The sequence below is a fragment of the Bos taurus genome, chromosome 6, assembly GCF_002263795.3.
Source record: "Bos taurus isolate L1 Dominette 01449 registration number 42190680 breed Hereford chromosome 6, ARS-UCD2.0, whole genome shotgun sequence".
NCBI lineage: Eukaryota > Metazoa > Chordata > Mammalia > Artiodactyla > Bovidae > Bos > Bos taurus.
The window spans coordinates 9,352,908-9,379,757 of record NC_037333.1 but is presented as its reverse complement, the minus strand read 5'-3'; positions in this window follow the sequence as shown (position 1 = coordinate 9,379,757).

The window sequence follows — 26,850 nt, the reverse complement described above, 5'->3', positions numbered from 1 at the left end:
AGTTAGAACATGGACATGGGAAAGGAGCGCATCAAGGCTGTATATTGTCACCCTGCTTATTTAACTTATGTGCAGAGTACATCATGCAAAATGCCAGGCTGGAAGAAGCACAAGCTGGAATCAAGATTGCCAGGAGAAATATCAATAGCTTCAGGTATGCAGATGACACCACCCTTATGGCAGAAATTGAAGAGGAAGTAAGAGCCTCTTGATGAAAGTAAAATAGGAGAGTGAAAAAGCTGTCTTAAAGCTCAACATTCAGAAAACTAAGGTCATGGCCTCTGGTCCCATCACTTCATGGCCAATAGATGGGAAACAATGGAAACAGTGACAGACTTTATTTTCTTGGCCTCAAAAATCACTGCAGATGCTGACTGCATCCAAGAAATTAAAAGATGATTGTTCCTTGGAAGAAAAGCTATGACAAACCTAGACAGCATGTTAAAAAGCAGAGACATTACTTTGCTGACAAAGTTCCATCTAATCAAAGGTATATTTTTTGCAGTGGTCATGTATGGATGTGCAAAATAAAGAAAGGTGAATGCCGAAAAATTGATGCTTTTGAACTGTGATGTTGCAGAAGACTTAAGAGTCCCTTGGACTGCAAGGAGATCACACCAGTCAATCCTAAAGGGAATCAGTCCTGAAGAGTCATTGGAAGGACTGATACTGAAGCTGAAGCTCCAATACTTTGAGGAAATGACTCATGGGAAAAGACCCTGATTTTGGTAAAGACTGAAGGCAGGAACAGAAGAGGATGAGATGGTTGGATGGCATCACTGACTCAATGGACATGAATTTGAGCAGGCTCTGGGAGTTGGTGATGGACAGGGAAGCTTGGTGTGTTGCAGTCCATGGGGTCACAAAGAGTCAGACACCACTAATTAACTGAACTGAAGAGTGTAAATAAAATTGATGTAAATTCAGAGCCTCTATCTGGAGCCTCAGAACACGTTTAAAGTACAGTGAATCCAAACCACAGATTCTTCTTCAAAGTAGGCTGGTTTGTGCTATTAAGAATAAAATACAATCAGAAACACCTAATTACTCTGTGCATGTGTGCTAAGTGTCTTCAGTCATGTCCGAATCTTTGTGATCCCATGGACTGTAGCCCATCAGGCGCCTCTGTCCTTGGGATTCTCCAGGCAAGCATACTGTAGTGGTTTGCCATTTCCTCCCCCGGGATCTTCCTGACAAGAGGACTGAGCCCACATCTCTTATGTCTCCTGTGTTGGCAGACAGGTTCTTTACCACTACCACCACCTGGGAACCTAAACGCTCTGGGTGATCTCTAATCACTATCTTTGCTAAGGTTTTACAAAATCATACTGTCAGTTACCACTATCATCTTTTTGGTATGCATGCTTTCTGTCTCATAGTTATCTGTACTTTCATTTTTCCTAACTAGGCTTCCCCCATCTCTTCTCTCCAAATTTTTTTCACTGTATATTTTGGACTCTCTGTCCTTTGTTAAACAAACTCTCATTCTTAATTTTCCCATCTACATTCTCTTTGTTTTAGTGTGATAATGACAACTATGCTCTTCCTCTCTTGCTTACCCTTTTTTGATTAAAATTTGAAAGTTGAAATTTCAGATGTGCTTGATGCCTTCTCTTCTCATTTATATTTTGTAAAGTTTTCTTGCTTCTTTAAGGCTAATGCTACCTGCTTCAGCACATTTCTTTACATTATTATGGTCAGATAAACTTCCTTTATGTATTGTGGGATTGGAACCTATATTATGTCTGTTTCTCTAGTTGAATATTGTCCATATTTCTACAGACTTCATATTTCATATGGAATTTCCGACAATACACACTTACTGACTAGTCAGTGTCATTTTCAGCAAAAGCCACCAGATACCGTTCCTCAAAGCTGCATCTGTACTTTTAATAATGTGAGCCTCTAAATCATTTCTCTACAATATTTTGTTATCTTTGCATCTTGTCTACCCCCACCAAACATTTGGCCTATTGAGAATTTCAGTTCTTAATTGAATATCTTAGTTTGTTCTTTTTAAAATGTATCTACTCTACTTGTTTTCTTTCATATGTGTTTGTTCCCCACCCTTGTAGTTATTCCACCATTATTTGTTTTTTGTTTTTGGCTCCCCAACAAGACTACATGGTATATCACTCAAGCACTTTCACTGAAAATTTCACTCATTTTCCTCACTCTACACGTTTTTAACTCACCTGGAAAAATGTCTGTCCTGGGAAATTCCAAATGTGCATTTTCTCTGCCACTCTGAGGCCACTATACACTGCCACAGTGAATCATACAAACTTAAAGACTGTTGCCACTATAAAATTTAAACTGTCCAATTTCGTGTTTGCCCCAAATATTGCAGAACAACCTTTCATTTCCTTCATCAGCTTTCTCATTCTTTTCACAACACTACTTAAAAAGTTTCCAGTCACTTATACTTCTGACTCTCCAACCTCATTTCTAACACTTAGGAGATAAACTTGCTTTCTACTTCCTGGGAAAATAGGCACCAATTTCCTGCCAGTAGACTTACAGATTTACAAGTATCAGTGCTCGTAAATCAACTTTCTGTTGCTGTTCTTTCATCCATGAACTGCATGCCATCCATAAGAATTATTTTACAATTATACTAGGTCAGTGAATGTCACATCTTGCCCTAACAATTTAGGACATTTTAATTTTATCATATACTTTATTTGTTTTAAATTACTATCTATTATCAGATAAACATGATCAGAAACTCAAATGGCTCTCCATTACAAGTAAATGCAATTCATGCTTCTGGATTAAATTCCAAAATGAAAAAAAAAATGATGTAAAAGGTATTATTGAAACATTTAGGGAAATTGGCATATCTCCTATATATCTGTTAGTAGTATTTTACCAGAACTATATTTCCTGATTATTCTGTTGTTTTTGTTTGTTCATTTTTAGATCACAATACTTCTACATAGTACTGATTTTGATAAAGAGCTTGTTGATGCTCTGTCATCTTATCCACATGGAGAAGTGCTACTGGGTAATTAGTTAGACCTGGAGCTAGCAGCCAAAATTAAGAAATTTGAGCCTAGAAATTAAAAATACCTAATTTTTCTGACTTAAATGTTTTGTCCCTGTCTCTTCAGTTTGGACTGTTATAACAAATTACCATAAACTGGGTGTCTTATAAACAACATAATTTTTTCTCATGATTTGGGAGGTTAGAAAGTCTGTGATCAAGGCATCTGCATGGTTGGGTTCTGCTGAGGTTTCTTTTTCAATTGAAGACTGTCATCTTCTCCTTGAATCCTCATATGACTGAAAGAAAACTAGAAAGTTCTGTGGGGTATCTTTTATCAGGGCTCTAATCTCATTCATGAGAAATTCATTCTCATGACATCATTACCTCCCAAAGTCCCAGCTTCTAACTACCATCAATTTAAGAGTGAAGATTTCAGTGTATAAATTTTGAGGGGACACAGATATTCAGTTCATAGCAGACCATACTAAAGTATTTATAGGATACCCAAGATAATTAGGTACTTTTAAATATTTGATGCATTAAAGTAATCATTGCATCATTTTGGTGTGTTTAATATATCATAATATTTTTGTATGCAGAAAAGCCAGCATCTACAAACAAAACAATGACATTCTAACAATATGTACATAATGACTAAGCTGGAAGAAACTGAACAATTTTAACTAGGCTAAGATCATTTTTTAACTTAGCAGTAAATAATGGAACATATATATTTGTTAACAGTAAGTAAGGGGTTTAAGATTTACAAAAAAACTTTATGCTTTCTCTTTTTAATTGACATTTTATTACTACAATTGAAGTGTTTAATTTCAGATGCGAGTGCTGTGTGAGAGGTTAGTTGACTCATACTGCACTTTGTATCACATGAAGATGGATGTCAAAACTGTTTCAATAGCTGTTTTTATGCTAAAATATATTTGCTGTATGATGTAATCCTTTGGGATGCTTGTGCTTAGTATTTATAGTTTAAATAACTTGAATGTTTGAGTACTGAGTAAAAAAAGTGCTGGTTGCTTAGTAGATTTGGAATATAGAATAAATTTAGTGGTTATGCTTATATAATCACAAATTAATACTTCTAAAACCATTATTTATATTTTTAAAATTACTCATTCTCCTTAGCCTTATTTAATGTTTTTGAATAAATTTATTTAGATGAATAATATTAGTGTAACATCCAACTATCTGTGAGTTTGGATGACTAGTACTCACCTATACAAAAAAAATATGATTTTAGACATTTACTGTGTGATATGGTTATAGTAAAGCTTGTTGCTGTTACTCTAGACAGCTAAAACTGATGAGATACTTGATAAAAGTTGTTAGTTGAATCAATAAAAGCATCACAGAAACACTTCAATTAGGTTGCTCAGATAGGTATTTAACTTGTGTGTAAATAGTTAGCGTTAGTTAATTAAATGTCAATGGGTACTTCTAGATAAATTATTGATATTTCTCTGTAGTTAACTCAGAAATATGTTGTAAGAATTTTGAAAGAGTTTTATTTGGACATTATGTCAATAGGATCTATTCAACACAAATGACTATTTATTTATTTTTGATTTAACTGGCAATGAATAAAAAATTGCCCCCTCTATTTAATTTGAATCAAGGACTTAACTGCAATTTAATATTATCATTGTGCAACTAATGGTGTATGGTACAGTATTTAAATTAATAAAGTATCTATTTTTATTGCCTAACATAAAAATTATTCATTGGTGATTTTCAAATGCTTGTTCTATGTGACAAAGAATAGGGTTGCTATTTCCTTAGGGCATTTTTCTTTTAACAAACATAATCTTAAAAACAAATATCAACAGTTTCCATTTTAAAAAGAGGCAAAATGTTCATTGTCTACCTGAATTGTCTAGACAGAAATCCTAAGAATACAAATCAATTTTAGACAATTTAATGTTTAAAACCAAATCATCTCAAACATCATTCTGTTTTCTGAATGAAATTACCCCATGTGCATTGATCTTGGAACCTTTAACTGCAATGATATTGGAAAATCAATTTATAGTTGTATTAAAAGTTGAATTTGCTAAGAAGGTTAGGATGTGACATTCACTGATCTAGTATAATTGTAAAATAATTCTTGGTATGAATTTTCATAGTACTTCTATCTTCTTCTATTAGAGAAATCTCATTTTCCTCCTTTAGATCTTATTTAGTTGGTGATCAGTGTTTATAATTTGATAGAATAAGTAAAATCTCCTTTTTCTTCTCCAAACTTCAGTACTTCTGAATATTTCTTTGGGAACAAAGCTTTCAGATACCTAATTTTTGCCACATATCAAAAACTCACTAATTAAGCCTTTTAACAAACATTCATTGAACACCAGTTATGGTGAAAGTTAGGGTTAGGGTTAGGGTCATGGCATCTATTGAAAACACAAATTGAAATTTTCAAATGCCTACATTTGTAAGTATTGGGCAAAATAATATAAAGAAAATAGTTAGTTCATAGTTAGTTCAGTCACTCAGTCGTGTCTGACTCTTTGCAAACCCATGAATCGCAGCTCGCCAGGCCTCCCTGTCCATCACCAACTCCACGAGTCTACCCAAACCCATGCTATCCAGCCATCTTATCTTCTCTTTTCCCCTTCTCCTCCTGCCCCCAATCCTTCCCAGCACTGTTAAAACCCTGTCCATAGGACCAAAATTTTTTTAATATAAATTTATTTATTTTAGTTGGAGGTTAATTACTTTACAATATTGTATTGGTTTTGCCATACATCAACATGAATCCACCACAGGTATACACGTGTTTCCCATCCCAAACCCCCCTGCCTCCTCCCTCCCCATACCATCCCTCTGGGTCATCCCAGTGCACCAGCTCCAGGCAACCAATATCATGCATCGAGCTTGGACTGGCGATTCGTTTCATATATGATATTATACATGTTTCAATGCCATTCTCAAAATTAAAAATCCTTGTCCTCTCTATTGAATTTTTCTGTCCCTGCTTTGTATATGTATGTAGGTAGGCAGATATGTATGCATGTATGTGTTTCGTAATAGAGACATTTCACTAAGTCAAGATTGTTTATAACCTCAGAAATGCAAATTCCAAAATTTTGTTACTTTCATTTTGCAACAACAATAGAATCCCCACTTGTTCTAGATCTGGAATAAGCAAATAGAATTGCAGTAAAAATCTTATATTGCAAGCTTTCTTGGGATATTTTAATCTTTAATATTTATCCAGTATTTATTGGTCATATCAGATATATGAAACTTTCTATTAAGTATACTGCAATTAATAGAAGAGGCTTCCCTGGTGGCTCAGATGGTAAAGAATCCACCTGCAATGCAGGAGACTTGGGTTCGATCCCTGGTTTGGGAAGATCCCCTGGAGGAGAAAATGGCAACCCACTCCAGTATTCTTGCCTGGAGAATTCCATGGACAGAGGAACCTGGCAAGCTACAGTCCATGGGGTCGCAAAGAGTTGGACATGACTGAGCAACTTTCATTTTCACTTTCTTTCAAGTAACAGAAAATGATAAAAAGGAATAGCTAGTATCCTAAGGGATTTCTGAGCCTTCTGTATATGGATTTATGAGTATACATAAGAATATGAACAAATATGTGAAAATATTTGTTAGTGTGTTTGAATTTGTGTGTATAAAAGTATGTGTATATTTCTGTGTGTGTGTGTGTGTGTGTGTGTGTTGGGGGATGTTCATTATGAGTGACTCTGAACTAGTCACTTTCCTAGTGGGGTGACCGTTTCTTACATGCAAATTGATCTTTACATGGAGACAGTATGATACCACTGTTTTTGTTTTCTTCATGTTTATTTGGGATTTTTTTTTTTTTTTGCTCATAGCAGGTTGTTTTTCATTCTGTCAGAAATATAAAGGTTTATTTCTCTAAAAACCTGGCTATTCTTTCTCACTTGCAGCCTCATCAACTGCTAAAGAAAAATTAAATTTGTTTTAAGCCTACAAAAGCTGGGTTGTTGGTAAATTGTTGATAATAGTTTAAGGAAAGAAAACAGAATATAGCACCAAGGGGCAATATCCTCAAATCTTTCTACAGGCAATAAATGACTAATATGGACATGGAAACTATGCTGAAAGGAATTATTAAAAATATGACTTTCCTTGAAACCAAAATTTCTGAGGCTCTGAATGCTTTTGCACAGTTATGTGGAAAGTCTATTTTCATAAATATTTCTAGAATACTAGAGGCAACCTTTTGAAATTCCCTTTCAATATGCCTAGGAAGTCACTCCTATTTGTAAACTATTTTAACTTCTCAGAAGAAATTTAGGAAGACAGATAATCCAGGAATATATTTCTTGATACCACGAAAGTTCAAGAGAAGAATAGTTACCAAAATTCAACTGGTTGTGAAATTATAGAAAATATAGTTCTATTTTATTACTGAGTTTCTAAGACTTTGCTTTCAAAGAAGAAAGTATCATTTGAAAAGATATATCACTGGGGTCATAGATAAACTTTACTCCTTTGAAATATTTTCCTTTCCTAGTGTTTTTTTTTCCAGATAACAGGTCTGAAAGCAAATATTTTCAGAATGTTCAAAGAGTGAATAGAATTAGGGGAATAAGCAAAATGTTACTTAGAATCAAACAACCAAAGCAGTTAACTTACCTAATTTTAAATTACTTGAGAAGTCTGTGTGTAATAACAGCAACATGATGAAGTGAAAAGCTACCTTTGTCTCTCCTGTTAAATCTGCAACCAGTAAAATATACACAATATAAAATAGGTACCTCTGCCTAACACACCAGGATGTTGGAGAATTCCACACATCTGTGCAGCTAAAGGTGAGTGGATGGATAACATAGAGGAAGAAGAACTGAGAAAATAGCAGATGTGGTTCTACCAATTTCAGCTCCCTTGCTGTAACATCTGAGTGCATGGATCCAGAAAAGCTGGTTGTAGCAGGGGAGGATGCGTGCATGACTTGTCTCCTGGCCACAGCAGCACCTGCAGCCACAGATAACTGACCAGCAGTGGCAATGGGGCCTGAGACTCTTCTTCCAAATGCCAAGACACCCATGACTCTGGGCCCAAACCCACCATCCTCAATGACAAAGCCCACCAACCATACAACAATGGACATGGTTGAGATGCCCATACAACCCTGGCTCCCTCCCTCCTTCCGTGAGGCAGCAGAGCATATGATAGGGACTCCCAGCCTCAAGAGAAGATCCCATCACCCTAGTACACCAGGCAGCAATGTCAGCAACACTGACAGAAGAAAGACACCAATGACTCCAGAGGCACAGGAAGCAATAATAAGGGCACAGTGCTACATCTCTGGTAGAGGAGGTAGAGCCTAGAAAATACAGTCTTGCAGATATAATCAGAGGCAGCTCAAGTAAGAGAAACCAAATACTTGTGGTATATATACCTGCTAGAAAACTAAAGTCTCTAATTTCTAACATGTTGAATCTTAGAATCAGGCAGAAAGGTGTTTGCATCTATGTACTGGCAGAGGAAAAATTCATCAAAACCATGAAGAACCGCAGTAACACTGTACCACAAATGGAAGATAGTTCTCCAGAAACTGAGATTAAATACCATAAAATATTGGAATCTACCTGATAGAGTGTTCAAAATAGTTGTCATGAAAAAAGTTACTGAGCTACAAAAAAGATTAGAAAGGCAGAATTTTGTTCAAGAATAAAAATTAATGAACAGAAGGACTACTTTACCAAAGAGAATGAAACTCTAAAAAGAAACAAACAGAAATTTTGTAGCTGAATAAATCAATAAACAAGATGAAAGATGCATTAAAAAGCACCAGAAATAGAGAAGACCATATAGAAACAAAGCTTGGTAGTTTAAAGATAGATATCTAGAAGTAATATGAGTCTATGTGGAAGGAAAAATAAGACATAAAGAAATGAGGAAATTCTCTTAAGTGATACCAGATGCTTTTAGGAAGGGCAACATTATTGTAATAGGTATCCCAAAATGAGAAGGGAGGGTGAAGACAGCAGAGTGTTAATTTAAAGAAATAATAGACGAGAACTTCCAAAATCTCAAAAACTGTATAAAGAAACTATATAAAGCCCGTGAATCAAGGACAACCTCTAATTGCCTAAATGAAAAAAAAAAAAAAAAAAAAACAGAAGAAGATGAAGTTCTCAGGGCACATTATATTAAAATAAGACAAAGGTCAATGTAAGAGAAAGAATTTTAAATGTAACCAGGGTGGTAACTTACAAAAGAATTCCCATTAGGCTATCAGCAGAATTCTTAGCAGAAAATCTATATACCAAGAGGGAGTGGAACGGTATTCTCAAAATACTGAAAGATTAAAACTTTGACCCAAGTATACTCTATCAAAATTATTGCTCAGATATGAAAGAGAAATAAAAATTTCCCAAAGAAATGTGAAGGAATTCATCAACAGTACATCTTCTAGCAAAAACAAAAATACATAAAACTATGAATAAGGTAATAAATAGACAAAATCAGAAAACTTCAACTCTTTATCACAATAGGTTTTTAAATGATTTATAATAGAATACAGTTTAAAGGGAAGAAAAAGTAGAAATAACAACTATAGCTACTTCAATTTGATAATAGATTCCCATATAAACAGACAGTTTGAGACAACAAAAACATAAAAGAAAAAGAGGAAAAGGATGAATCTCAAACAGGTAAATGAGGATAAGATGCTCTCAGCAGAATAAAGACTATTTTATCTATGAGATGTTTTATACAAACACCATAGTAACCAGAAAACATAAATCTAGGGACACAGAACATAAAAAAATGAAACTGAGGAAATCATTATAGAAAACCATCAAACCAGCATTTCAAATAGAAACACAAGGAAAAAAAAAATGTACAATGCAACCAGGAAAAAAAAAAAAAAAGATAAAATATCAGTACTAAGTCCTCATAATAATCACTCTAAATGTAAACAGATTGCATTAATCCATCAGAGAAGTGGCTGAGTGAATTATAAAACAAAAACTAACTAGATGTTCCTTCCAGGAAACTCACCTCAGCTCCAAAGATGAACAAAGGCTAAATGTAAAGGAATGGAAGATGTGTGTCCAAGCAAATGATAGCCAAAAGAAGGCAAGTGTAGCCTTACTCATAGCAGACTAAATAGACTTCAAGCCAAAAAAAAATATGAATCAAAAATGAACTGTAGGAGGGAGGAGCCAAGATGGCAGAGGGGAGGGGGAGAACACTTTCTCCCCCACAAGTTCATCAAAAGAGCATTTAAATGCCGAGTAAATTCCACAAAACAACTTCTGAATGCCGGCAGAGGACATCAGGCACCCAGAAAAGCAACCCAAGTCTTCGAAAGGAGGTAGGAAAAAATATAAAAGACAAAAAAAGAGACAAAAGAGGGAGGGACGGAGTTCCATCCTGGGAAGGGAGTCTTAAAAAGAGAGAAGTTTCCAAACATCAGGAAACCTCACTGCTGAATCTGTGCCAAGCTTTGGAAGCACAGAGGGCAACATAACAGGGAGAAAAAATAAATAAACAATTAAAACTCGCAGATTGCAAGCCCTACGGTAACTCCCCCAGCAGAGAAGCAGCACAGACACCTGCACACGCCATTAGCAAGCGGGGGCTGGGCAGGGAGGCACAGCGCGGGCTGCATCGCTTAGAGTAAGGACCTTGCCTGAATACCCTGAGCGCTATCTGAGCAAAATAATCTGGGCTAGCAAACCAGACTGTGGGATATCTATCACGTGAAAAGCCAGCCCTAACCTAAGACACTGCCAGGCCCGTGCACGGAACAAAGGACTGAACAGAGATAGCTGGCTGCAGACCTTCCCCCTCCGGTGACATGCAGCCAGAGCCGGAAGGGGGCAATCGCAGCCCCAGAGAGACATTATCTATAAAACTATTAAGCAGGCTTCTTTGCTAACTAAACTTCTTGGGGGTCTGGACGGTCAACATCTCCCTGAGAAGGTGTGCCGATTGTACACCTAGATAACCGAGCAGCAGGGAGGCGATAAGTCACAGCAATCGCGCTCGCTGAACACCTCATCACCTGAGCTGCTCGGACCTGGGAAGGGCACAAAATGCAGGCCCAACTGAGTCTGTGCCTCTGAGGACTACCCGAGTGCCTGAACCTGAATGGCTTGGACCTGGGAGGTGCAGGCAGCCCAGGGCTGGCCACAGATGGTTCCCGGCGGAACAACCTAGAGCCTGAGCAGTGTGGGCAGGGAGGCTACACGCGCCGTGAGCGGGGGCAGACCCAGAGTGGCTGAGTCACTGCGAGCACGCGCCAGTGTTACTTGTTTGCGGCATCCCTCCCTCCCCACAGCGCGACTGAACAAGTGAGCCTAAAAAGAAAAAAAAAAAAGTGTCCTCCACCGTCCCCTTTGTGTCAGGGCGGAAACCAGACACTGAAGAGTCCAGCAAACAGAAGAAGCTATAACAGAGGGAACCGCCTTGGAAGCTACAGGCAATAGATTAAAACCCTGTGGTTACTACCGACTACATAGGAAGGGGCCTATAGATCTTGAGAAATAAAAATCGGACCAAGGAACTAGCCAAAAATGAGCTGAACCCACAATACTCACAACAAACCAGAGGAAGTCCTCGATATATTTTTACTATTTTTATGATCATTCTTTCTTTTTTTTTTTTTAATTTTTTAAAAAAATTGTAAGTCCTCTATTATTCCTTTAATTTTCACTTTTATAACCTATTACTTTGCAAAAAAAAAAAAAGGCCCTATTTTTTTTTCAGCAAACTTCATATATATATTTCAAATAATTTTTTGACCTTGTTTTTTTTTTTTTTTTCTTCTTCTTTTCTTTAACATTGTATTTATGAAATTCCAAACTCTACTCTAGATTTTTAATTTTAGCTTTTTGGTATTTGTTATCAATTTTGTACCTATAGTTTTTTTATAATTTCTGTGACTTTTTTTTCCCTCTGTTTCTTTCTCTTCTTCTTTTATATAACATTGTATATCTGAAATTCCAAATGCTACTCTAGATTTTCAATTTACGCTTTTTGGTATTTGATATCAATTTTGTACCTGTATTTTCTTTATATTTTTTGCGACATTGTTTTTTTTTTTTTTTTTCTCTCTCTTTCTTTTTCTTCTTCTTTTTTTTAACGTTGTATTTTTGAAATTCCAAACTCTACTCTAGATTTTTAACTTTACTTTTTGGTATTAGTTATCAATTTTGTACCTATATTTTCTTTATAATTTTCGTGACCTTGTTTGTTTTTGTTTGTTCGTTTTTTCTCTTTCTTTTCCTTCTTCTTTTCTTTAACATCGTATTTTTAAAATTCCAAACTCTACTCTAGATTTTTAATTTTTGCTTTTATGTATTTGTTACCAATTTTGTACCTTTAAGAACCCAATCTTCAGTACCCATTTTTCACTAGGGAATGAGATTACTGGCTTAACTGCTCTCTCTCCCTTTGGACTCTCCTTTTTCTCCAGCAGGTTGCCTGTGTCTCCTCCCTAACCCCTCTCTACTCTACCCAACTCTGAATTTCTGTGCGTTCCAGACGGTGGAGAACACTTAGGGAACTGATTACTGGCTGGATCTGTCTCCCTCCTTTTCATTCCCCCCTTTTATCCTCCTGGCCACTTCTGTCTCCTTCCTCTGTCTTCTCTTCTCTGTAAAACTCCATGAACATCTCTGAGCGGTCCAGCTGTGGAGTGCACATAAGGAAGTGATTATTGGCTAGCCCACTCTCTCCACTATTGATTCCACCTCATCTCATTCGGGTCACCTCTAACTCCCTCCTCCCTCTTCTCTTCTCCATGTAACGCTGTGAACCTCTCTGGGTGACCCTCACGGTAGAGAAACTTTTCATCTTTAACGTAGATGTTTTATCAATGGTGCTGTAGAGAAGGAGAAGTTTTGAAACTACTGTAAAAATAAGACCAATAACTGGAAACAGGAGGCTTAAATCCAAACCCTGACTCCAGGGAACTCCTGACTCCAAGGAACATTAATTGACAGGAGCTCATCAAATGCCTCCATACCGACACTGAAACCAAGCACCACACAAGGGCCAACAAGTTCCAGGGCAAGATATACCAAGCAAATTCTCCAGAAACAAAGGAACACAGCCCTGAGCTTCAAGATACAGGCTGCCCAAAGTCACCCCAAAACCATAGACATCTCATAACTCATTACTGGACACTTCATTGCACTCCAGAGAGAAGAAATACAGCTCCACCCACCAGAACACCGCCACAAGCTTCCCTAATCAGGAAACCTTGACAAGCCACCTGTAAAAACCCACACACAGTGATGAAAGGCCACAATAAAGAGAACTCCACAAACTGCCAGAATACAGAAAGGACACCCCAAAATCAGCAATTTAAACAAGATAAAGAGACAGAGGAATACCCAGCAGATAAAGGAACAGGATAAATGCCCACCAAACCAAACAAAAGAGGAAGAGATAGGGAATCTACCTGATAAAGAATTCCAAATAATGATAGTGAAATTGATCCAAAATCTCGAAATCAAAATGGAATCACAGATAAATAGCCTGGAGACAAGTATTGAAAAGATGCAAGAAAGGTTTAACAAGGACCTAGAAGAAATAAAAAAGAGTCAATATATAATGAATAATGCAATAAATGAAATTAAAAACACTCTGGAGGCAACAAATAGTAGAATAACAGAGGCAGAAGATAGGATTAGTGAATTAGAAGATAGAATGGTAGAAATAAATGAATCAGAGAGGATAAAAGAAAAACGAATTAAAAGAAATGAGGACAATCTCAGAACCTCCAGGACAATATTAAATGCTACAACATTCGAATCATAGGGGTCCCAGAAGAAGAAGACAAAAAAAAAAAAAAAAACCATGAGAAAATACTTGAGGAGATAATAGTTGAAAACTTCCCTAAAATGGGGAAGGAAATAATCACCCAAGTACAAGAAACCCAGAGAGTCCCAAACAGGATAAACCCAAGGCGAAACACCCCAAGACACATATTAATCAAATTAACAAAGATCAAACACAAAGAACAAATATTAAAAGCAGCAAGGGAAAAACAACAAATAACACACAAGGGAATTCCCATAAGGATAACAGCTGATCTTTCAATAGAAACTCTTCAAGCCTGGAGGGAATGGCAAGACGTACTTAAAATAATGAAAGAAAATAACGTACAGCCCAGATTATTGTACCCAGCAAGGAACTCATTCAAGTATGAAGGAGAAATCAAAAGCTTTTCAGACAAGCAAAAGCTGAGAGAATTCTGCACCACCAAACCAGCTCTCCAACAAATACTAAAGGATATTCTCTAGACAGGAAACACAAAAACGGTGTATAAAATCGAACCCAAAACAATAAAGTAAATGGCAACGGGATCATACTTATCAGTAATTACATTAAACGTAAATGAGTTGAATGCCCCAACCAAAAGACAAAGACTGGCTGAATGGATACAAAAACAAGACCCCTACATATGTTGTCTACAAGAGACCCACCTCAAAACAGGGGACACATACAGACTGAAAGTGAAGGGCTGGAAAAAGATTTTCCATGCAAATAGGGACCAAAAGAAAGCAGGAGTAGCAATACTCATATCAGATAAAATAGACTTTAAAACAAAGGCTGTGAAAAGAGACAAAGATGGTCACTACATAATGATCAAAGGATCAATCCAAGAAGAAGATATAAAAATTATAAATATATATACACCCAACACGGGAACAACACAGTATGTAAGACAAATGCTAAAAAGTATGAAAGGAGAATTTAACAATAACACAATAATAGTGGGAGACTTTAATACCCCACTCACATCTATGGATAGATCAACTAAACAGAAAAATAACAAGGAAACACAAACTTTAAATGATACAATAGACCAGTTAGACGTAATTGATATCTATAGGACATTTCATCCCAAAACAATGAATTTCACCTTTTTCTCAAGTGCACATGGAACCTTCTCCAGGATAGATCACATCCTGGGCCATAAATCTAGCCTTGGTAAACTCAAAAAAAATAGAAATCATTCCAAGCATCTTTTCTGACTACAATGCAGTAAGATTAGATCTCAATTACAGGAGAAAAACTATTAAAAATTTGAACATATGGAGCCTGAACAACACACTGCTGAATAACCAGCAAATCACAGAAGAAATCAAAAAAGAAATCAAAATTTGCATAGAAACGAATGAAAATGAAAACACAACCACCCAAAACCTGTGGGACACTGTAAAAGCAGTCCTAAGGGGAAAGTTCATAGCAATACAGGCATACCTCAAGAAACAAGAAAAAAGTCAAATAAATAACCTAACCGTACACCTAAAGCAACTAGAAAAGGAAGAAATGAAGAACCCCGGGGTTAGTAGAAGGGAAGAAATCTTAAAAATTAGGGCAGAAATAAATGCAAAAGAAACAAAAGAGACCATAGCAAAAATCAACAAAGCCAAAAGCTGGTTCTTTGAAAGGATAAATAAAATTGACAAACCAGTAGCCAGACTCATCAAGAAACAAAGGGAGAAAAATCAAATCAATAAAATTAGAAATGAAAATGGAGAGATCACAACAGACAACACAGAAATACAAAGGATCATAAGAGACTACTATCAACAATTATATGCCAATAAAATGGACAACATGGAAGAAATGGACAACTTCTTAGAAAAGTATAACTTTCCAAAACTCAACCAGGAAGAAGTAGAAAATCTTAACAGACCCATCACAAGCATGGAAATTGAAACTGTAATCAAAAATCTTCCAGGAAACAAAAGCCCAGGTCCAGATGGCTTCACAGCTGAATTCTATCAAAAATTTAGAGAAGAGCTAACACCTATCCTACTCAAACTCTTCCAGAAAATTGCAGAGGAAGGTAAACTTCCAAACTCATTCTGTGAGGCCACCATCACTTTAATACCAAAACCTGACAAAGATCCCACAAAAAAAGAAAACTACAGGCCAATATCACTGATGAACATAGATGCAAAAATCCTTAACAAAATTCTAGCAATCAGAATCCAATAACACATTAAAAAGATCATACACCATGACCAAGTGGACTTTATCCCAGGGATGCAAGGATTCTTCAATATCAGCAAATCAATGTAATACACCACATTAACAAATTGAAAAATAAAAACCATATGATTATCTCAATAGATGCAGAGAAAGCCTTTGACAAAATTCAACATCCATTTATGATAAAAACTCTCCAGAAAGCAGGAATAGAAGGAACATACCTCAACATAATAAAAGCTATATATGATAAACCCACAGCAAACATTATCCTCAATGGTGAAAAATTGAAAGCATTTTCCCTAAAGTCAGGAACAAGACAAGGGTGCCCACTTTCACCATTACTATTCAACATAGTTTTGGAAGTTTTGGCCACAGCAATCAGAGCAGAAAAAGAAATAAAAGGAATCCAAATTGGAAAAGAAGAAGTAAAACTCTCACTATTTGTAGATGACATGATCCTCTACATAGAAAACTCTAAATACTCCACCAGAAAATTACTAGAACTAATCAATGATTATAGTAAACTTGCAGGATATAAAATCAACACTCAGAAATCCCTTGCATTCCTATACACTAATAATGAGCAAACAGAAAGAGAAATTAAGGAAACAATTCCATTCACCATTGCAATGGAAAGAATAAAATACTTAGGAATATATCTACCTAGAGAAACTAAAGACCTATACATAGAAAACTAAAAAACACTGGTGAAAGAAATCAAAGAGGACACTAATAGATGGAGAAATATACCATGTTCATGGATTGGAAGAATCAATATAGTGAAAATGAGTATACTACCCAAAGCAATTTATAGATTCAATGCAATCCCTATCAAGCTACCAATGGTATTCTTCACAGAGCTAGAACAAATAATTTCACAATTTGTATAGAAATACAAAAAAACCTCGAATAGCCAAAGCTATCTTGAGAAAGATGAATGGAACTGGAGGAATCAACCTACCTGACTTCAGGCTCTACTACAAAGCCACAGTTATCAAGACAGTATGGTACTGGCAAAAGACAGAAATATAGATCAATGGAACAAAATAGAAAGCCCAGAGATAAATCCATGCACATATGGACACCTTATCTTTGACAAAGGAGGCAAGAATATACAATAGATTAAAGACAATCTCTTTAACAAGTGGTGCTGGGAAATCTGGTCAACCACCTGTAAAAGAATGAAACTAGAACACTTTCTAAGACCATACACAAAAATAAACTCAAAATGGATTAAAGATCTAAATGTAAGATGAGAAACTATAAAACTCCTAGAGGAGAACATAGGCAAAACACTCTCTGACATACATCACAGCAGGATCCTCTATGACCCACTTCCCAGAATATTGGAAATAAAAGCAAAAATAAACAAATGGGACTTAATTAAACTTAAAAGCTTCTGCACATCAAAGGAAACTATTAGCAAGGTGAAAAGGCAGCCTTCAGAATGGGAGAAAATAATAGCAAATGAAGCAACTGACAAACAACTAATCTCAAAAATATACAAGCAACTCCTACAGCTCAACTCCAGAAAAATAAACGACCCAATCAAAAAATGGGCCAAAGAACTAAATAGACATTTCTCAAAAGAAGACATACAGATGGCTAACAAACACGTGAAAAGATGCTCCACATCACTCATTATCAGAGAAATGCAAATCAAAACTATGATGAGATACCATTTCACACCAGTCAGAATGGCTGCGATCCAAAAGTCTACAAATAATAAATGCTGGAGAGGGTGTGGAGAAAAGGGAACCCTCTTACACTGTTGGTGGGAATGCAAACTAGTACAGCCACTGTGGAGAACAGTGTGGAGATTCCTTAAAAAACTGGAAATAGAACTGCCTTATGATCCAGCAATCCCACTGCTGGGCATACACACTGAGGAAACCAGAAGGGAAAGAGACACATGTACCCCAATATTCATCGCAGCACTGTTTATAATAGCCAGGACATGGAAGCAACCTAGATGTCTATCAGCAGATGAATGGATAAGAAAGCGGTGGTACATATACACAATGGAGTATTACTCAGCCATTAAAAAGAAAACATTTGAATCAGTTCTAATGAGGTGGATGAAACTGGAGCCTATTATACAGAGTGAAGTAAGCCAGAAGGAAAAACACCAATACAGTATACTAACGCATATATATGGAATTTAGAAAGATGGTAACAATAACCCTGTGTACGAGACAGCAAAAGAGACACTGATGTATAGAACAGTCTTATGGACTCTGTGGGAGAGGGAGAGGGTGGGAAGATTTGGGAGAATGGCATTGAAACACGTAAAATATCATGTATGAAATGAGATGCCAGTCCAGGATCGATGCACGATACTGGATGTTTGGGGCTAGAGCACTGGGACGACCCAGAGGGATGGTATGGGGAGGCAGGAGGGAGGAGGGTTCAGGATGGGGAACACATGTATACCTGTGGCAGATTCATTTTGATATTTGGCAAAACTAATACAATTTGTAAAGTTTAAAAATAAAATAAAATTTAAAAAAATGAACTGTATATGAAGTTAGTTATCAAGATAAATAGTGGTTATTAATATATATATATATGTACACATATATGTACATATATGTATATATATGTATGTATACACCCTTATCATAAGAGCACCAAATGCATAAAATAATTATTACCAAAGCTAAAGGGATAAATTGACAGCAACATAAGAATAGTAGGGTACTTTAATGCCTCACTTAAAACAATGGATATATCATGCCCAAAGAATGTCAACAAGGAAACAATGACCTCAAATGAAACATTAGACCAGGTGGATTTGATAGACTTTTACAGAACATTTTATCCAAATGCAGAAGAATACATATTCTTTTCAAATGCACATGAAAACTTGCTCAAGAATAAACCATATTTTAGGACATATAACAAGTCTCAATAAATTTGAGAAAACTGAAATTATATCAAGCATTTTTTCCCTGTGATCACAACGGTATGAAACTAGAAATCAACAACTAGAAAAAATCTTCAAAAATGTGGAAACTGAAAACATACTACAGCAGTTGGATCAGAAGAGAAATCAAAAGAGAAAATTTAAAATTACTTGAAGACAATGAAAATGAAAATATGAAATGATGAAGTTTAGGGGATGAAGCAAAAGTAGTGTTAGGAAGTTTATAGCAATACAAACTATGGCAAGAAACAACAAAATTTGCAAATAAACAAGGTAACCTTACACCTAAAGGAACAAGATAAAGAACAAATGAACAAAAAGAACAAAGCCAGTATAAGAAAGGAAGTGATAAATACTAGAACAGAAATTCATGAAATAGAGACTAAAAAGGCAATAAAAAAGATCAATTAAAATAAGAGCTGGTTCTTTGAAAACATAAAGTTGACAGACCTTTAGCAAGGTTCACTAAGGAAAAAGAGAGGGCTCTAATGTATAAAATCAGAAATGAAAGATGAGAAATTACAATGAATACCACAGAAATACAAATGTATAGAAGAGAATATTGTGAACAGCTATCTGTAAACAAATTGGACAGCCTAGAAGAAAGGGACACACTCTTAGAATCACACAAACTTTCAAGGCTAAATCAGGAAGAAATATGAAATCTGAAGGTAGATTGAAACAGTTATCTAAATCCCCAAATAAACAAAAGTCCAGAACGAAACAGTTTCACAGGTGACTTCTTGCAAACCCTTAAAGATTTCATATCTATCCTTCTCAAACTATTCTAAAAGTTGAAAAATTCCTAACTCATTTTGTGAAGTTAAAAAGTCTGGTTTTGACCCCAGAACCAGACAAAGACAATACACAAAAGAGAAAATAACAGGTCAATATCTCTGATGTAAAAATTCTCAACAAAATATTAGCAAACCAAATAGAACCATAAATTAAAGGATCATATACAGTGATCAAGTAGAATTTATTGCAGGAATGCAAGTATGCTTTAGTATCAACAAATCAATCAATGTGATAAACCACTTTAACAAATAAAGAAGGATAAAAACCATATAATCATCTTAATAAATGGAGGAAAAATTAACAAGTTTAAACTCTAATATTTATTTATAATAAAAATTCTCAATAAACTGGATATACAAGGAATATATCTCAATGGAATAAAGGTTATATGACTAGCCCACAGCTAACATCAAAGTCAATGGTGAAAAACTGAAGGCCATCAACAATGCATATTCCCACCACTCTGATTCAACATTGTGTTGGAAGTCTTAGAGCAATTAGGTCACAAAAAGAAATAAAAGACATTCAAATTGGAAACAAAGTAAAATGGTTACCATTGACAGATGACATGATACTGCATATAGAAAACATTGGAGACTCCACCAAAAACTGTTAGAACTAATAAATGTATACTGAAAAGTTGCAGGATACAAAATCAATATAGAAAAAAATGCTGCATTTCTTTATATTAACAATTAGCTGACAGAGAAATTAAGAAAACAGTCCCAGTTACAATGTCAATAAAAAGAATAAAATGCCTAGGGATAAATTTAATCAAGGAGGTTAAAGACCAGTACACTAAAATTATTGTAATGCTTTGTAAGAAATTGAAGAACATATAAATAAATGGAAAGAAACTCCATGTTTATGGATTATAAGATTTAATAATGTCAAAATGACTGTTTGCCTAAAACAATCTACTGAGTCAATGTAATACCTAAAATATTCTAAGGACACTTTTACAGTAGCAAAAAATTCTAAAGTTTATATGGAAACACAAAAGACCCCAAATAGCTAAAGCTATTGTAAGAAAAAAGAACAAAGCTAGAGGTATCACATTCCTTGACTTCATACTATACTACAAAGCCATGGTAATCAAAAAATAAAGACATTAGCAGGGAAACAGATAAATATATCAATAAATAATATAATACTCATAAATAGACCCACATGTGTATGGACAATTAAGATATGACAAAGGAAAAAAGATCATAGAGTGAAGAAAGTCTTCTAGGTACAAAGTTGGGAAAATTAGCAGCCATAGGCAAAAAATTAAAACTTGACCACTGTCTCACATTATATTAAATAATCAACACAAAATGGATTAAGGACTTGAATGTAAGATCTGAAACTATAAAACTCGTAGAAGAAAACAAGTTAATATGCTCTTTGACATTGGCCTCAACAATATATTTTTGGATATATCTCTTTAGGCTAGTCAACAAAGGTCCATCTAGTCAAGGCTATGGTTTTTCCAGTGGTCATGTATGTTGTTGAGAGTTGGACTATAAAGAAAGCTGAGCACTGAATAATTGATGCTTTTGAACTGTGGTGTTGGAGAAGACTCTGAGAGTCCCTTGGACTGCAAGGAGATCCAACCAGTCCAACCTAAAGGAGATCAGTCCTGGGTGTTCATTGGAAGGACTGATGTTGAAGCTGAAACTCCAATACCTTGACCACCTCATGTGAAGAGCTGACTCATTTGAAAACACCCTGATGCTGGGAAAGATTGAGGGCAGGTGGAGAAGAGGATGACAGAGGATGAGATGGCTGGATGGCATCACCGACTGAATGGACATGGATTTGGGTGGACTCTGGGAGTTGGTGATGGACAGGGAGGGCTGGCGTGCTGTGGTTCATGGGGTCACAAAGAGTCGGACACAACTGAGCTACTGAATTGAACTGAACTTCAGGCTAGAGAAACTAGAAAACAAATACACAAATCAAATACATCAAATAAAAACCTTTCGTGTAGCAAAGGAAATCAACAAAATTAAAAGACAATTAATTGAATAGGAGAAGATAGCTGTAAATGATATTTCTGATAAAGACAATATACAAGTACATAAATAACTCACACAATTAACAACCAAAAAAAAAAAAAAAAAGATACAACCTTATTAAAAAATGGGCAGGGGAGTTGAATAGACATTTTTTCAAAGAAGAAATGCAGATAGCCAACAGGCACATGATAAGTTGTTCAAAATTATAATTTTTAGAAAAATGCAAATCAAAACCAAAGTGAGATACTGCATTTTGCCTGTAGAATGGTTGTTATCAAAAAGGTAAGCAACAAGTGCTGGCAAAGGTGTAGCCACACACTGTTGATAGAAATGTATACTGGTGCAGTCATTGTGGAAAACAGTTTGGTAATTCCTCAAAAGCTGGTGCACTGGGATGACCCAGATGGATGGTATGGGGAGGGAGGAGGGAGGAGGGTTCAGGATGGGGAACACATGTATATCTGTGGTGGATTCATTTTGATATTTGGCAAAACTAATACAATATTGTAAAGTTTAAAAATAAAATAAAATTTAAAAAAATAATAGAACCACCATATGATTTAAATATCCAACTTTTGGGTATTTTTTCAAATACAAAAGTGCTAATTCAAAGACATATTCACCCCATGTTCACTTCAGCTTTATTCACAGTAGCCAAGATATGGAAGTATCCTACGTGTCCCTCAACACATTAATGGATAAAGAATGTGTGATATACACGAAGTAACAACACTCAGCCATAGAAAGCAATAAAATCAAGTCATTTGTCACAACATATATAGACCTAAAGGGTTTTATACAAAGTGAAATAAGTTAGACAGAGAAAGACAGGTACTGAATGATTTAATAAGTATGTAGAATATAAATATAAACAGACAGTAAACAAGTGAGCAAAACAAACAAAATCAAACACATGGAGACAGAGTAGATTACTGGTTACCAGAGGGAAAGGGGGAAGGGAAGGTTGAACCAGCTCTGTAGTAGTGAACAACCAATTCTAAGATGACGGAAAATAAACTTTTGGTGGTCATCACCCAGTACAGTTTATAAACGAAGAATTTTTGTACATGTGAAACATATAAAAAATGTATACCAATTATTCCTCAATGAAAATAAACTGAGAATAAATAAATTCAAAATTGACATAACAAAATTTAATATTACCTGTGCATTGAGTGTACAAAATATCTCCATCTGCAAAAATTTTAAATCATAGTAAAGAGAAAAATACACTTTTATATGTACTTTGTTTCTCTATTTCCCCCCATTTTCCCCCTAATTGTATCACAAATGCTTGGAAATTTATTCATCTGGATCTCTAATTGGTAGACAAAATTATGTTCTAGTAATTTGAAGGGAAACTTTTCCATTTCCTTTATTTTGGAAGAAGGAAAAGAGTCAGATAGATTTTCATATAGTCTTACCCAGTAACTTGGTAATATATATATAGAAAATTTTCAGGTGCAGTTTATATATGATAAAAATAAAATATATTTTCATGTGTTCTAATTGGTGAATTTTGCCAATTCTATACAAATGTGTAACTAAAGAAAGTCCATTAGTGCTTATTTCCAAACAATTCCCCCTTTATTTCAATCCAGAGAAAATCATTTTCTTATTTCTATTACCAGCATTTCAGTTCAGTTCAGTTGCTCACTCATGTCTGACTCTTCGTGACCCCATGGACTGCAACATGACAGGCTTCCCTGTCCATTACCAACTCCCAGAACTTAGTCAAACTCATGTCCATTAAGTCAGTGATGCCATCCAACCATCTCATCCTCTGTTGTCCCTTTCTCCTCCCACCTTCAATCTTTCCCAGCATCAGGATCTTTTCAAATGAGTCAGCTCTTCGCATCAAATGGCCAAAGTATTGGAGTTTCAGCTTCAACATCAGTCCTTCCAATGAACACCCAGGACTGATCTCCTTTAGGATGGACTGGTTGGATCTCCATGCAGTCCAAGGGACTCTCAAGAGTCTTCTCCAACACCACACTTCAATAGCATCAATTCTTCAATGCTCAGCTTTCTCTATTATCCAACTCTCACATCCATTCATGGATACTGGAAAAAACATAGTTTTGAGTATGTTTGTTGGCAAAGTACTGTCTCTGTTTTTTAATATGGTGTCTAGGTTGGTCATAACTTTTCTTCCAAGGAGCAAGCATCTTTTAATTTCATGGCTGTAGTCATCATCTGAAGTGATTTTGGAGCCCCACAAAATAAAGTCTTTCACTGTTTCCATTGTTTCCCCCATCAATTTGCCATGAAGTGATGGAACCAGATGCCATGATCTTAGTTTTCTGAATATTGAGTTTTAAGCCAACTTTTTCATTCTCCTCTTTAACTTGCTTCAAGAGGCTCTTCAGTTCTTCTTCACTTTCTGCCATAAGGGTGGTGTCATCTGCATATCTGAGGTTATTGATATTTCTCCTGCCAATCTTGATTCCAGCTGTGCTTCACCCAGTCCAGCATTTCTCATTACCACCAGTGTGTTATACCAAATCAATACCTAATCACTAATCAAAAACTTCATAAATGCAATCATATGGCATGTATTCTAGGTTTGTAGAAACTTTCACTCAGCCTTGTGTTGCATTTGCTGCTGCTGCTGCTACTGCTAAGTCACTTCAGTCGTGTCCAACTCTGTGCGACCCCATAGACGGCAGCCCACCAGGCTCCCCTGTCCCTGGGATTCTCCAGGCAAGAACACTGGAGTGGGTTACCATTTCCTCCTCCAATGCATGAAAGTGAAAAGTGAAAGTGAAGTGGCTCAGTCGTGTCTGACTCTTAGCAACCCCATGGACTGCAGCCTACCTACCAGGCTCCTCCATCCATGGGATTTTCCAGGCAAGAGTACTGGAGTGGGGTGCCATTGCCTTCTCCGTGTGTTGCATTTATCTGTAGTCTTTTCCTTCTGTGTTGCATCTCATTGTATGAATACTTCACAATATGTTTATCCATGTCCCTATTCACGTATATATGGATTGTCATCAATTTTTAGCTACTGAAAATAAGTCTACTATGGGTAATTATATCCAAGTCTTTTTATAAATTCACGTTTTGGCCTTTTTGAGTAAACAGGAGCCACAATGCTGAGTTATTCACCAATTATAAGTTTCAAATTGTAAAATACTGCCAAATGGTTTGCCATAGAGGCTGTGCCAACTAATCTTATGTCAGTAATCAATCAGATAATGAGTGAGAAAATTTCATTAGGAAAAAAGCAAAAGGTAGAGCAAGACAAGATAATTTGTGGCCAAGGATTAAAGACAGATGACTTTCCTTAGAAAATTATTCCTTCTTAATTCTAAAGGTGTGTGGGGTGTATGTGTGTGTATGTGTGTGTGTGTGTGTGTGTGTGTGCTGTTTGCTGATACGAAAATCTAAATTGTAATGCCACCTAACATATAAACCAGTTGTGAAATACTATCTTTTAAAACTGCAAGTATATTCAAATGGAGCATTAAATTTGTAATATGCAACTGTAGTTGTTAGTTATTTAAAATCCAGAGGATTTAAGACCTTGGAGCCGAGGCTGAATAAAACAAATTAGTTGGTATTGTCCGGGAAGTGTGAACTTTCCTCGGTTCTGTCTGTCAAAACAAAAATGTGAAGGTACGGACCAATGTTGAAGCCCTCGGACAGACCATGTCACACCTCTAGGACAGATCAGTGTTACAACTCCGTGTTACAGATCAGTTTTATTTAGAAAATAAAAGAAAATACACCCTCAAGGCATGAGGGCGTGCCAACCCAAAAGACGCATAGAGGAGAGAGAGCAAGCAAGAGTGAGTGAGAGAGAGGAAGAGAGAAAGCCGGAGAGAGAGACCCCCGGCCCTTTGGCTCCTCTTTCTATTTTTTTTTTTCTTTCCCCTGCTCTATGTAAATTGGGCTAGCCAGGAGTGCTGTTTGTTCTAACTGAAGTCCTCACTCCGGTCCTCAGATCTTCCTTTGTTCTATTTTTTCAGGCTTTTACCTTCCTTGTCTTTTAGCCACCGCCATTCTGGACTCCTTTTTCCTATTCTAACTACCTAACAGTATGATGCAATGAAGAAGTCAGTGATTCAGTGTTTTTAATTTGCATTATAATTTTCTGCAAAACTGCTGGCTATAAGAAAATATGTATTTCTTAATATTACTGTGGGAAAAAAAAGATATCCCGTGTGTCAACATATGCATATGACTGGCACTAGCAAATTTAAACTCCTTTAATTTTTATACAGCAATTGGACAAATATTTAACATTAATAACTTGAAAAAATGCTTTTAATCTTTACATTAAAAATAAATTAGTGATTCTGAATTTGTTCAAATTTAAGAACTAGGAGTATTTTATAAACATATATAAGGTATATATGCATATAAAGTATGCATATACATATATATGAAATTGGCTTCCCTGGTGTCTCAGATGGTAAAAGCGTCTGCCTACAATGCAGGAGACCTGAGTTCAATCCCTGGGTGGGGAAGATCCCTGGATAAGGAAATGACAACCCACTCCAGTACTCTTGCCTGGAAAATCCCATGGACGGAGGAGCCTGATAGGCAACAATTCATGGGGATGCGAAGAGTCGGACATGACTGAGCGACTTCACTTCACTTCTTCATACATGTATATATTTCAAGTATTTATACATTATGTGGGATTCCCTGATAGCTCAATTGGTTAAGAATCCACCTGTGATGCAGAAGACTCTGGTTCAGTTCAGCAGATCCACTGGAGAAAGGATAGGCTACCCACTCCAGTATTCTTGGGTTTCCCATGTGGCTCAGCTGGTAAAGAATCTGCCTGCAATGCAGAAGACCTGGGTTCCCTCCCTGTGTTGGGAAGATCCCCTGAAGAAGCGAAAGGCTACCCACTCCAGTATTCTGGCCTGGAGAATTCCATAGACTGTAGAGTCTATTGGGTTGCATTTTTTTTTTTATACATTATTTTTTTTATACATTATTTATATAATTACAAGCTTCTCAGCTTTATCATATCTATATTATATGGCAGAACTGGAATTTGAATTCAGGTATTCTGGCTCTAGAATTAAACTTCTTCAAAGAAAGTTGGTTTAACTGTAAATTGCTACAAAATGCTTCAAAATTGGTAAATGCCAAAATTGTCAAATTGGCAATGACTATTTAAATACAATGTGTATTGTTGAAAA